The sequence below is a fragment of the Lactuca saligna genome, chromosome 4 (assembly GCF_052625555.1).
Source record: "Lactuca saligna cultivar CGN05327 chromosome 4, ASM5262555v1, whole genome shotgun sequence".
In the NCBI taxonomy this organism is placed as follows: Eukaryota; Viridiplantae; Streptophyta; class Magnoliopsida; order Asterales; family Asteraceae; genus Lactuca; species Lactuca saligna.
In genome coordinates, this window is record NC_136420.1 from 212,064,123 (window position 1) to 212,078,879 (window position 14,757).

A 14,757-nucleotide genomic window follows, 5' to 3' on the forward strand; every position below is an offset into this window, starting at 1 on the left:
CAATAGGGTCTAAGGCACCAAGGCCGGACCTTATGGATTGTATTTGGTTATGGCATGATATGTTTATTGATTACATCCTGGTTATAGTACGTTGTTATGATCTGTATGATATGTGCTTGTTGTTGATTGAATATCAGTTATGAGTATGTTGGCACATGTATGTGTATGTTTGGGTTGAGGTGGTCCTGCTTTATGTTGAAGGCCAACGTACCCAGGGTGGTCCAGATAGGATGAAGGCCTACAAGGCAGTCCAGTTAGGCTGATGGCTCAATATGCATATTGTTTGATTAGAATAGTGATATGTTAGTTTTGCCTCCTGGTAGATAGGATGACACTATGCTTGTTGATCTGTTAGATCTGCATCTTGGTAGTTAGGATGAGGTTATGTTTATGCTTAGTGACCTGGTTAGGTCGGTGTCCTGGTTATAGGATGTTGATGTGCTATATGATCTATTAGATCGGTTTGATTATTATATATGTATGCTAGCGTACGATATTTATGTTCACATGTTTATTTGACTGGGGGTTGGGTTGAGGCGGTCCTGCTTTGTGCTGTAGACCAACATACCCGGAGAGCGTTCCGGATAGACTGTAGGCCTTGCGAGGCGGTCCAGTCATGCCGAAGGTTCGGAAGCGGTCCAGATAGGTTGTAGGCCGTACAAGGCGGTCCAGTCATGTTGAAGTCTCATGATGCATGCAGTTTTGTATTGGTTATATGATATGGTTATGTTGGTATGGTGTTGGTATTTTTGGGGTAACTCACTAAGCTCTCGGGCTTACAGTTTCAGTCTATTGTTTCAGGTACATCAGATGATCGTAGGAAGGCAAATGCGTGATCGTATAGGTTCTCATAGTTTATGGTTTTATGAATTAATTTTGGGGATACTCTGATGTCTAAACTATTTCGAAAACAAACTTTAATAACTTTATGGCCTTAAAATGTATTAAAAAGTTTTAATTTGGCTTGAATTTTATGGGTGTTACAAGTTGGTATCAGAGCTTTGGTTTGAGTGAATTGGAGGAACATTCGTATGAATCCAATCTCAAATCAAGGAAAGGTTTTCAAAATGATTTATAATATGGTTTTGCAAAATAAGTAAAGGAGGATGCATGGTGTACGGTCAGCCGAAGCCAGTAAGTAGACCCCCAAGTACATACAGTTATTTGATTATGTGATATGTTAGAACAACATGCTAGTATTAGGCTAGGGATCTTCAGGAATTGCATGATAGAATTGCCTGATTTCATGATGCCTGCTAGCCTAGGCTTTCCTTATATGAGATGACACCGTTACTGTAGTTACTTGTGTATGCATCATGGTTGTATATAATTAAGATCTTATAGCCCGATAATGTTTGATTTGGCCTTATGTTCTATTCTTATTGATTAGGGCTTAGGGTAGGATCGAATATTCAAAAGTCTATGGGGTCCAGCGTTGTGTATGGCTAGCATACACTAGTGCTGCAGGGTTGGTGGAAGTTTCATGGATGGGTGGGTTGTGTGAGGTCGGGAGGCCAGTTATGAGATATTTAGCATTCCTCTAGGAGTGAGGATTAAGCACTCGCTATGCTTATGTATACTGTTAGGGTGCTATAATGATACTTGAGACAAATATGGGTAGGTGTGGAAGGTAGTATGGGCCCGTACTACTGAAAGCACAGGACCCATACGCATAGCAAGGAAGTCACAACCCCCTAGGGTTTGGTTGGGAATTGGCTCTTTGTCATTATATGGGTTATCAAAGGCCTTTCTGGTGTGTTACCAGAATAGTGGTTACGAGATGTCTTGAGAGCGGATTCGAGTTAGCATCGGGAGCTGGCAGCCAGGGTAGGCCAGCATTGTCAGTGGATCATGTCGGTGAGATCATCCAGGAGGAGGTGATCGAGATTTGTCCCGGGTTAGATTCCGGAGAGGTTTGGGTCTATCAAGACTGACATGGTTGAATACCTTGATGAGTGCTATGTAGCCATTGTTGAGACGGCTGCCTTAACAACTTCAACAGTTGTAACAACGGTAGGGGGATGAGTTGGTCGAGCTTTTCAGTACCGGGACTTGTTACGGGGACATATTCTGATGAGTAGAGGGCTACAGTTATTTGGGAGAAAGAAAATGATTTTTACTCGTTATATTTCCATGGGTGAGCGGGAGAGGATAACACCTTAGTTTCTAGATTTGAGGCTCGGGGGTTTTGCTCGAGGCTGGAATGTGAGTCGCGGGGACTCTGGAAAGGAGTAATGATTGTGTTCAGCTGGAGTTTTGCAACTGGAATTAAAAATGGTTTATCAATAGGATTGGATTGTCGTTTTCTTGGGTAAGGATTGTGCTCTTTCAGTTTACGAGCGCGGAGGATTAAGCAGGCTTGTGCCCCCAGGATCAAGTTGTATTCTAACTCGGAGTTAGTTGGTCGCTGAGATTGGCGATGATGGTTTAGCGTTGGTAAGCGCAGGTGGGTCGATGTGGCATAAGTATTTTAGAGGTCCATTTCACCTTGGATCTCTTGTATCGGACGGTAAGAACTGATTGTGCGATCTATTGCACTTTCAGGATTGTAGACTCTATCTTGGGAGTAGTTGTAGCCCGGTTTAGGGCAAAGGTTGTTTGCAGTTCAGCTGTGAATGATTGAGCGGGTGAGTGAGACGGGGTGCGAAGCCCTGAATGATATGATTTCTAGAGCCGAGAGCGGGAGGATTATTGGAACGCTTTGAGAAGAAGGGTATTATGTGAGAGGTTTGCGATGGTTATTCAACATTGTCAGGATTCAATGATTTTAGTAACCGTTATTGCCTATCAGGGGAAAAACATCAAGGGAAGTAGCTCGTTGTTGTGACATTAGTTGGAGCATCTATCTTTGGACTTCAAGATTTGGGTGTGGGATCATTCGATCATTAGGGATTGTTAGTTTCCCTGGAATTCAAGAAGTGTTCATATAGTTATTGGAAGTGTGTGATCATTTGGGGTTGGTTGGTAATGGAGCACTAACTGGTAAGAGTTGGTTGTATTTGGATCGATCATTGGTAGTGAGAAAGATTGGAAATTCTCCAATTTTCATGAATTGTGAAGACTTAGTCGAATCTAAGTGGGGGAGAATTGTCTCGCGATATAGAGGCATGATTGGTTTTGGAGATACGATAAGTTTTGCATCATTGTCATGAAGGAAGACAACCTAAGTGGTTGTTTGGTTTGTGGGTTGTGTGAATTGGGATTTCGGTAGAACTCCTAAGCATGTGTATCACGTTTTCCTGGTGATTGATAGCAGAAGTCGGGAAACTAGGTTGGAGTTCTAGTCATGAATTATGTTGATTTCGATTATTTGGCTGAGGGTATGCTCGACTCTGGAGGTTTTGGATTGATAGGTTGAGGGATTTGATAGCTGCCAGGACTCGGCAGTACATTCAGCACAGGTGTGCGGGTTATTAGCATATGCGGTAGACACGTAGGTCAGGGAACAAGCCATGAATTTCCAAGAGGATGGACAATCGACATAAGGCCTAGGGTTAGGCCGGGGTTAGAGTCCACGAAATGGATCAGGAGTTCAGAACCCTAAGTGGTTGAGAACAATCTGCATGGGAAAGATCACCAGGGGTGGTCCAAGGAGATGTTCAATAGTTTAGAGTGGTCCAGATGACTGAAGGCCTAGTGAGGCAGTCCAGTCATGCTGAAGACTATATATGTGTTTGTAGATGTATATACGGGTATTGAGTATGCTGCTATTCTATATCAATCAGTAGGTCTGTTCCCAAGTATCGAACGTGTTGCTAGAGTAGGCTGAAGACTCCAATATATTTTGGGTTGATCAAAAGTTGTTATTAGAAATCGGATAGAGTACAATGGATCTTGGTGATCTCATCAGTTCGGAGTGTCTCATGGGATTAATCTGTTTGGATTAGGTAATACTCCAGTTAGGTGACCGGGAGTAGATCTGAATGGGTATTCGTCAGTTTTAGGAAGGCTTGGGATTAGAATGTTAGTCATTCAGGTTCTGGGAACCAGATTAGACCTGGTCAAGCTAGTGATAAGATTGTAGGAACGTCACTACAGTTATGAGGTCAAGGAGGAAATAGATTGCTTAAGACTGCTTGTGATGTAAGGCTACCATTAGTCATGTAGCAATTCCTTTGTAACCGTGGATTTGGTACCGACGGGAATTGACGCATGGATCCAATCGATTGGATAAGGAGGTTGTTAGAGCCGTAGTGGCATGATAACTAGTGGAAACTAGTTCCAGTGAAGGATTTTGTTCGGAGGTCGTGTGAGGCAACTATATGGGAGTCCTTTAGCTCCGCGATCGGGCTAGAACCCGATATTTCAGATGATTGGTGAACGAATTGAGACCAGGGAGGTCTCAGTAGATTTTGGAAAGCAGCCATGTGACAGCGTACTGCTTCAGGCAGATCAGTGCTCAGACAATTTCCATGTATAGGGCAATGTTGAAAAATTGGGTTTTCAGGTGTATGAGAGGTATCCAGATGTCGGAACCCCCCGATATCAGGAGTTGAATAGTTAGATGAGGGACTAGCGGGCTGGGATCAACAATAATTAATTGGTATGAGAGGTCTATCAGGGATCCAAACCATCTCGAGACTTCAGGTTTAGGATCGAGTAAATGTGATCACATTGCAATGGATTCGTTTATTTTCAGGTTTTAGAACCCTACGAGGGTTGGATACAGTTTCCTTGGAAAGGTCAGGGTTATGCTCGAGATTGTAGTTCAAGTTGTTTGGTATGTAAGGAATGACAAGAAACAATTTCGAGGAAGAAATCAAATTTAAGTGGGGGAGTGTTGTAACATTCCAATTAAAAAGAATAAATAAATAATAAACCTGGAACTACGAGATGTAATTTTATTATTATTTTATAGCCAAAATCAAATAATAATTAGTGGGGTGTTGGTTTTGGGAAGCCAAATGAGACACTTTTGATTTCCAAGGGTTAAAGTGTAAGTGCGGGACTTATATTGAAAGGATTTTATGGAGTCAGGGGCCGAAGTGTAAATTTTGGATCTGATTTGAAAAGAATTGAAGAGGGCAGGGTTGATGTAACATCCGGATTTTACCAGGTATCTTGTAAATCTAATTTTGTCATATTGTGAGAGGGACTCGGCGAGTTGGAGCTCAGACTCGCCGAGTAGAGACGCGGAATTGAACATTGGTGCGCGCCTGGACACTGCGAGTCCAGGATATGGACTCGGCGAGTCTGCGCTATGTAATGAAACCCTAAATCTCCGGGTTTGAGGCCTATTTAAAGGGCCTTATGGCCGTCATTTGTGCTCACCCAACCCTCAGTGAGTGACCCTTGTGTTCTTGAGCTATTTGTGAAGAGAAAGGAGCCATTCTTGATCTTGTGTGTGTTATCTAGCAAGAAGAAGGAGACCCTAGGCAAGAGGAAGCAAAGGAGGTTGCTATTTCGTGGATTTGGAGCTTAGATCATCACTCTAGAGGTATTATCTCGGACCATTTTCTGTTTAGTGAAGCATGATGCAATTTAGGGCTTGTGGTGGTCATTTATGGGATGATTTGATGCCCATTGGTTCCCTCTTTGAGTTGAGACTATGGATCTGGATCCATAGAGGTCCAGAGAGCCTCACTCATCAAGCTTTATGAGTGACAATAGAGTCTTTGGCCTTGTGTTGTAGTATTTGAGTCATAAACATCATATATGGTCATATAAAGGTTGTATGTGCATCAAGATTGTAACTTTACGTGCTAAATGAGCTTGGAGGGACTGGATCTATGGATTAATGAACTGGATCTGACCTTTAGAGCAAGATTGAGTCAGTGCATGGCATGGACTCGCCGAGTCCGAAGAACAGACTCGGCGAGTAGCATGAATGTTGCTCGACCACTCTGTGAGTGGCCTCGCCGAGTTGGGAAAGGTGGCCTCGGTGAGTCAAGGGGGAGTCAGAATGGACAGGTGGACTGAGTCTAGCTGGACTCGCCGAGTTGTTCTTGAGACTCGGCGAGTTGAGTTGTGGTGGCCCCACAACTCATGCCAGGTGGAACTCGTCGAGTTGAGGGAATGCTCGACGTGTCAAGGGAGGATTCCAGGGAAATTGGTGTACACGCCCAGACTCGCCGAGTCGCCTGGGTACTCGCCGAGTCCGGTCAAAAGTTGACCGTTGACCGTTGACCAGCATTGACCTAGATTGACTTGTTATAGTGTGGTCAACCCCAGTGGGGAAAGTGTTAATTAGAGGTGTATTGTGCTATAGGGGGACGATAGCTCGACAGGTCGAGTGATTAGCGATTTCAGGTTTACGATTTACCGAGACACGCGAGGTGAGTCTTCTCACTATACTTTACCTTGAGTAGGTAACCAGAGTTATGTGATAGAGTATTTGTATGCTATGTATGTTATGTGTTGTACTGCATTACTTCTATGTGTTTGATGTTGTGCATGTTTACAGAGTTAGAACCGGAAGGTTCACAGAGTTAGAACCCGAGGGTTCACAGAGTTTGGGTGCACGGACCCACAGAGTTATAGCCTCGAGTGGCTAATATGTGTTATATGTAGTATTTTGGGGAACTCACTAAGCCTTGTGCTTACAGTGTTGATGTTGTTGTTTCAGGTACTAGTGACGACCGCGGGAAGGCGCCGGCTTGATCCGTACACACACACATTCGGAGCTTGATATCATGATCTTGGGATTTTGTATTGTCTTGTTTGGATAATTAAAATGGTTGTTTAATGAATATCAATGGAATTATGTTTTATAAAAAAATTGAAAAATTTGTTTTAAAAATTTTCGGTGTTACAAATTGGTATCAGAGCCTTGGTTTGAGGGATTCGGGTACACCTTCGGGGGTATTTGAACTCAAACTGAGGAATTGAAGAGGTATTTCAAAATAAAACCAAAGTTTTCTAAGAGTAAAAGATTTTCCAGGAAGAAACGTGTGTACGATCAGCCAGCGCCCGAACGGTGAATTCCCAAAATACCTTTATATTATGTGATAATTATTATTAATGTGATGTATTTGCATGCTAGAGTAGGCTAGGTATTGCTAATAGGACTAGAGTGGCCTGTTTTGTGATGCCTTAGCCTAGGGAAGGGTGAGCTGCTATGAGATGCTGAGAGTAATTAGGTAGCAGCTAGGACTTTGTGTGAGACCTGTTACAGAGTGATTTAAGTATAATAGAGTACTTGGGGATTGGGATCCGAAGAGGAAGATTTGGGGTGTGTACTGAGACGGTGCGAACAGTAGTATTGGGCCCGTACTACTGAAAGCACTGGTGCAGTACACAGTCCAAATAAGAATCTTGGGATACCAAGAATCAAGGAGGGGTGGATTGTCGAATGTAAGAGTGTTCGAGTAAATTCTAATTATCGCATGTTGTATTTCAGAGGTTGATCATGGTGAGGACACGTCGCATGCTGGAGGATGCCGGAACTAGCGATGAGGAGATTCGACAGATCATTCATGAGGAGGTGGCTGCGGTCATCAGAGCTGAGTTACCAGAGATGTTCGGGTCCATTAAGACCGCGTTGATTGAGACATTTGACGAGCGCTATGCCGCTCTTTCTGAGGTTGCGGTTGCAGCGGCTACCGCAGCGATTGCTGCGGCAAGACCCCAGGGAGGTGATGCGACATTGTTTAGGGAGTTCAGCAACACCAAGCCACTAGAGTTTGATGGTATGCAGGATCCGGTGGCAGCTATGAGGTGGATATCTGATATGGAGGGATGCTTCTTCACTTTCTCGTCCCCTGAGCATTTGAAGGTTTGGTTCGCGCTGAACCAGCTTCGCTTGGGAGCGAAGGACTGGTGGAAGTTTGTGATGGCACACTTCACACCGACTGAGCTTTCGGCAGTGACCTGGGAGAGGTTCACTACCATGTTCCGAGATGAGTACGTTCCTCAGGTGGAGAGGGAACGTCTGACACAGGAGTTTCTGACCCTCAAGCAGGGTACCGAGTCAGTCACAGCTATTACGAGGATGTTTCATGAGAGGGCGATGTTCTGCCCTGAGCACGTGTCCACCGAGCAGGCACGTATGAGCCGTTACCTGAGCATTCTGAGACGGGATATTCGGGAGTTCGCTGCGAACTCCTCGTATAGGACATTTGCCGACCTTCAGGCAAATGCTCGGAAGAGGGAGATTGAGCTTGAGACTCAGGCCAGGGAGGAGGCGGAGTCTCTGGGGAGGGATCGGCGGCCGGCACAGTCCCAGCCGGCAGCCAAGCGGGCCAAGCCCGCTGATCCCCGACCCGAGAGCCAGAAGGGCCGCACTTGTGGAAAGTGCGGCAAGGGTCACGATGGAGTCTGTCGAGCGGGGTCTTGCTACAAATGTGGCAAGGAGGGGCATATGGCCAAGGACTGCCCAAGGGGTTTACAGTGTGCTTCCACTGTAACCAGACCGGACACCGGAAGGCAGAGTGTCCGCTGCTGCGCGGAGCATCTCAAGGGTCTGCTCCCGCCGCCATCAGAGCTACTGCTACAGAGAGTCAGCCCGTGAAGGCCGGGGCACTGAGGGCTCGGGGGAGAGCCTTTCAGCTGACTGCGGAAGAGGTCCGCGCTGCACCCGACGTTGTGGCTGGTACGCTTTCTTTTATTATTTATTTATGGTGTCGAGATATTATGCTTATATTATGCTATGCATAGGTACCTTCCTTGTGAATTCTGTACCTGCTTTAGTGTTATTTGACTCGGGTGCGAGTCGATCTTTTGTATCTTTGGCATTTAGTCAGCATATCAGTGTTAGTCGTGGGGCACTGAGTCGGCCCCTGCGGGTTTCCATAGCCGCCGACAGAGTGATTCGTGCCACGGAGGTCCTCCGGGGATGTGTATTGGAGATTTTTGGGGTTGAGTTCCCAATCGACCTGATTCCTATTGCGATGGATGATGTCTGTGTTATAGTGGGCATGGACTGGTTGAGTTGATTTGGCGCGGTTATCGATTGCGAGCGTCAGCTGGTGACTATACGAGATCCTAGTGGGGGAGTTCTTTCGGTTTACGGTGAGGGTACACGTTCTGGATCAGCCTTTTGTTCGGCTGCTAGGGCGAGGCAGTGTTTACAGTAGGGCTGTAAGGGTTTTGTGGCGTATGTGATGGATACGCGAGTGATCTCCGAGAGACCGAGTTCGGTGGATGAAGTTCCGGTGGTGCGTGAGTTTCCAGATGTCTTTCCCGAAGAATTACCAGGTGTGCCTCCCGTGAGGCAAGTGGAGTTTGGTATCGATTTGGTTCCGAGAGCCGCGCCTATCGCTAAGGTGCCGTATCGCCTTGTGCCTCCAGAAATGCAACAGTTATCCTCGCAACTTCAGGAGTTACTAGGGAAGGGGTTTATTCGGCCGAGTAGCTCGCCGTGGGGAGCACCCATCCTGTTTGTGAAGAAGAAAGATGGCTCGCATCGCATGTGTATTGATTATCGGGAACTGAATAAGTTGACGGTCAAGAACCGTTACCCGTTGCCGAGGATCGACGATTTATTCGATCAGTTACAGGGAGCATCTTGGTTCTCCAAGATTGATTTGAGGTCGGGCTATCATCAGGTGAGATTACGGGACGAGGACGTCCAGAAGACAGCATTCAGGACGCGTTATGGGCATTATGAGTTTGTGGTGATGCCTTTTGGGCTCACCAATGCCCCGATTGTATTCATGGACCTCATGAACAGGGTATGTCGGCCGATGTTGGATAGGTCGGTGATTGTGTTCATTGATGATATTCTGGTATATTCGAGATCTAGAGAGCAGCACGAGGAGCATTTGAGGGAGGTTCTTGGAGTTTTGAGATCGGAGAAACTTTATGCAAAGTTTTCCAAGTGCGATTTTTGGTTGCGGGAGGTCCAGTTTCTGGGACATCTCGTTAACCAGAAGGGGATATTGGTCGATCCGGCCAAGGTCGATGCAGTGATGAGGTGGGAGGTGCCAAGGTCACCTTCTGAGATCCGGAGTTTCCTTGGGTTGGCAGGGTATTATCGGAGGTTTATTAAGGATTTCTCCAAGATTGCGGTTCCACTCACCAGATTGACCCGGAAGGGTGTTACATTTCTATGGGGTCCCGAGCAGCAGACCTCCTTTGAGACGCTTCGCCAGAGGTTGTGTGAAGCTCCGGTATTAGCTCTTCCAGAAGGGATGGAGGGTTTTGTGGTATTCTGTGATGCATCGATTTTAGGACTGGGAGCGGTACTGATGCAGAAAGGACATGTGATAGCATATGCATCGAGGCAGTTGAAGCCTCACGAGACGAGGTACCCCACACATGATCTGGAGTTGGGGGCAGTGGTGTTCGCCTTCAAGATTTGGCGGCACTACTTGTATGGGGTTCGATGTACGATTTACACGGACCATAAGAGCTTGAAGTACCTGATAGATCAGCCTAACCTAAACATGCGGCAAAGAAGGTGGTTAGATGTGGTCAAGGATTATGATTGCGAGATTTTGTACCACCCGGGAAAGGCTAATGTGGTAGCTGACGCATTGAGTCGCAGGGCGGAGAGTGCTCCACTGCGAAATGTATGTTTGCGACTGACTGTGATAGCTCCAGTTCTGGACGCCATTCGTGGGACACAGGCCGAGGCTGTGCATCCGGAGATGCAGAAGAGAGAGCGGGTCGTTGGGTTGGTTTCGGAGTTCGTATCGGATAGTCGAGGCCTTATGACTTATCAGGGCCGGATCTGGGTACCGTTTGTAGGCGGTACACGTACTACATTGATGGAGGAGGCTCATAGATCGAAATTTTCGATCCATCCCGGGGCTACAAAGATGTATTTGGACCTAAGGAAGGAGTATTGGTGGCCTTGTATGAAGAGGGATGTCGCATGGTTTTTCGAGAGGTGTTTGACCTGTCGAAGGGTAAAGGCCGAACACCAGAGACCGCATGGCAAGTTGCAGCCATTGGAGGTTCCCGAATGGAAGTGGGAACAGATCACTATGGATTTCATCACCAAATTGCCGAGGACTGCCAGAGGAGTCGATGCAATTTGGGTGATTGTGGATAGGTTGACGAAGAGCGCTCACTTCCTTGCCATCAGTGAGAGTTCTTCGGCGGAGAAGTTGGCGGAGATTTATGTGAGGGAGGTTGTATCTCGGCATGGGGTGCCGATCTCGATCGTTTCAGACCGCGATGTGCGTTTCACCTCCCGCTTCTGGAAGAAATTTCATGAGGAGTTGGGTACTAAGCTGCATTTTAGTACCGCATACCACCCCCAGACCGACGGCCAGAGTGAGCGGACGATTCAGACACTTGAGGACATGCTTCGGGCATGTGTATTGGACTTTGGGGGTAGTTGGGATACGTATTTGCCTTTGGCGGAGTTTTCCTAGAATAACAACCATCATTCGAGCATCGGTATGCCACCCTTTGAGCTGTTGTATGGTAGGAGGTGTCGGACTCCCATATGTTGGGGAGAGGTTGGGCAAAGGGTAATGGGCAGTACGGAAATCGTGAATCAGACGACAGAGCAGATACAGCTGGTCAGACAGAGGTTATTGACCGCTCAGAGCCGACAAAAGAGTTACGCGGATAGACGCCGGTCCGAGCTGGAATTTCAGGTCGGCGACTTTGTTCTCCTGAAGGTCTCTCCTTGGAAAGGAGTGATCCGATTCAGGAAGAGGGGCAAATTGGGGCCCCAGTTTATAGGTCCGTTTCGTGTGATCGAAAGGGTAGGACGGGTAGCCTATCGGCTGGAGTTACCAGCAGAGTTGGGGCAGATTCACAACACTTTTCATGTATCGCAGTTGAGGAAATGTATAGCCGACAAGTCGGCAGTGGTTCCATTAGAGGATATTCAGGTAGATGCAAGCCTGAATTATGCTGAGAGACCAGTGGCTATTAGGGATCGGAAGATCAAGATTTTGAGGAACAAGGAGGTACCTCTGGTATTAGTACAGTGGCAACATCGGAAGGGATCAAAAATGACCTGGGAGCCGGAGGGTATGATGCGGGAGCAGCATCCGGAGCTATTTTAGAGCGAGACTTCGAGGGCGAAGTCTAGTTCTAGTGGGGGAGAGTTGTAATATCTGGATTTTACCAGGTATCTTGTAAATCTAATTTTGTCATATTGTGAGAGGGACTTGGCGAGTTGGAGCTCAGACTCGCCGAGTAGAGACGCGGAATTGAACATTGGTGCGCGCCTGGACTCTGCGAGTCCAGGATATGGACTCGGCGAGTCTGTGCTGTGTAATGAAACCCTAAATCTCCGGGTTTGAGGCCTATTTAAAGGGCCTTATGGCCGTCATTTGTGCTCACCCAACCCTCAGTGAGTGACCCTTGTGTTCTTGAGCTATTTGTGAAGAGAAAGGAGCCATTCTTGATCTTGTGTGTGTTATCTAGCAAGAAGAAGGAGACCCTAGGCAAGAGGAAGCAAAGGAGGTTGCTATTTCGTGGATTTGGAGCTTAGATCATCACTCTAGAGGTATTATCTCGGACCATTTTCTGTTTAGTGAAGCATGATGCAATTTAGGGCTTGTGGTGGTCATTTATGGGATGATTTGATGCCCATTGGTTCCCTCTTTGAGTTGAGACTATGGATCTGGATCCATAGAGGTCCAGAGAGCCTCACTCATCAAGCTTTATGAGTGACAATAGAGTCTTTGGCCTTGTGTTGTAGTATTTGAGTCATAAACATCATATATGGTCATATAAAGGTTGTATGTGCATCAAGATTGTAACTTTACGTGCTAAATGAGCTTGGAGGGACTGGATCTATGGATTAATGAACTGGATCTGACCTTTAGAGCAAGATTGAGTCAGTGCATGGCATGGACTCGCCGAGTCCGAAGAACAGACTCGGCGAGTAGCATGAATGTTGCCCGACCACTCTGTGAGTGGCCTCGCCGAGTTGGGAAAGGTGGACTCGGTGAGTCAAGGGGGAGTCAGAATGGACAGGTGGACTGAGTCTAGCTGGACTCGCCGAGTTGTTCTTGAGACTCGGCGAGTTGAGTTGTGGTGGCCCCACAACTCGTGCCAGGTGGAACTCGTCGAGTTGAGGGAATGCTCGACGTGTCAAGGGAGGATTCCAGGGAAATTGGTGTACACGCCCAGACTCGCCGAGTCGCCTGGGTACTCGCCGAGTCCGGTCAAAAGTTGACCGTTGACCGTTGACCAGCGTTGACCTAGATTGACTTGTTATAGTGTGGTCAACCCCAGTGGGGAAAGTGTTAATTAGAGGTGTATTGTGCTATAGGGGGACGACAGCTCGACAGGTCGAGTGATTAGCGATTTCAGGTTTACGATTTACCGAGACACGCGAGGTGAGTCTTCTCACTATACTTTACCTTGAGTAGGTAACCAGAGTTATGTGATAGAGTATTTGTATGCTATGTATGTTATGTGTTGTACTGCATTACTTCTATGTGTTTGATGTTGTGCATGTTTACAGAGTTAGAACCGGAAGGTTCACAGAGTTAGAACCCGAGGGTTCATAGAGTTTGGGTGCACGGACCCACAGAGTTATAGCCTCGAGTGGCTAATATGTGTTATATGTAGTATTTTGGGGAACTCACTAAGCCTTGTGCTTACAGTGTTGATGTTGTTGTTTCAGGTACTAGTGACGACCGCGGGAAGGCGCCGGCTTGATCCGTACACACACACATTCGGAGCTTGATATCATGATCTTGGGATTTTGTATTGTCTTGTTTGGATAATTAAAATGGTTGTTTAATGAATATCAATGGAATTATGTTTTATAAAAAAATTGAAAAATTTGTTTTGAAAATTTTCGGTGTTACAGTTGAAAAGGTAAATAATGGGCTATGATTGAAAGCAATATTTTGGGGAGGGACTGTAGTTGCCATCATGGAAAACTTTAATTGGAAGCGGGTATTTAAGGGATCTGAAACCCTAACCCTAGGGACCATTTTGTGTAACAGTCACCTTCTTCACTCCCTCTCTCTCTCTCTATGCTGCTGCTCTATCGTCACCTTTCTTCCTCCATTGCCCAGTCGACCTCTTTCTTCCTGTTCCGATCAACCTAGGCTGTCGGAACCATTGTTGTGGACAATGCCGCTTGCTCCTTCTCCTTTCTGTCGTTGTTCACAACTGCACTCAGTTGTTGCGGGTGCCTTGTCAATCACCATTGCTAAGTTCACTGCTGTATCCTCCATTGATGAAGCCAACCTCACGCTTCTTTTCTGCCGGCGAAGGATGAAGACCCACCGAGAGCAGATGGATGAAGTTGTGCCAGTTGGATCTTGGAGAACCCATTCTCGCGTGGGTTGCTACCGTGGTCGCTCGTGAAGAGCTCCTTTCAGCCGTGAACCGCCACACTTTACTCGGTCGTTGAAGTGAGCACCAAGATTGAAGTCGCACCTGTCAGGAGGTGTATAGTCGAGATCGGAGCTGTGTCACCAATAGAAGTTGTTGCTACCATTTTCCTATGCCACCACCGTGAATCTCTAGGTGGGTGGTGGTGTAATGGCTAATGGGATCTGTGTGTGTGTTTACTATTATGTGAGTTGTTGCTGCCGGAGATTGGAGAAAGACCCACCATGGCAGCCAGCCTTAGTGGCCACCGCTTGCTGCCATGTTCCGTCGCCACCAATCACCATGGAAGGTGGTTGTGTGTGTGATTTTGTGTACTTTAGGTGTGTGTGTGTTTATTTTGTGAGTTTATTGTAAATTGTAACAAAGTGGAATAATGGAAAAGAAAATCCGTTGCCACCATCGTAGGGTGGTGGTTGCCGCCTCCTGCCGTCGTGTCGGGTGGCGGTGTACTTTGATTGTGTTTGGACCTCGTTTGAGGGATGATTGGACAATGTGACACCAATGAAACCCTAATGGGCCCAAAGAAACCCTAGTGGGCCCAATGAGACCTTAATG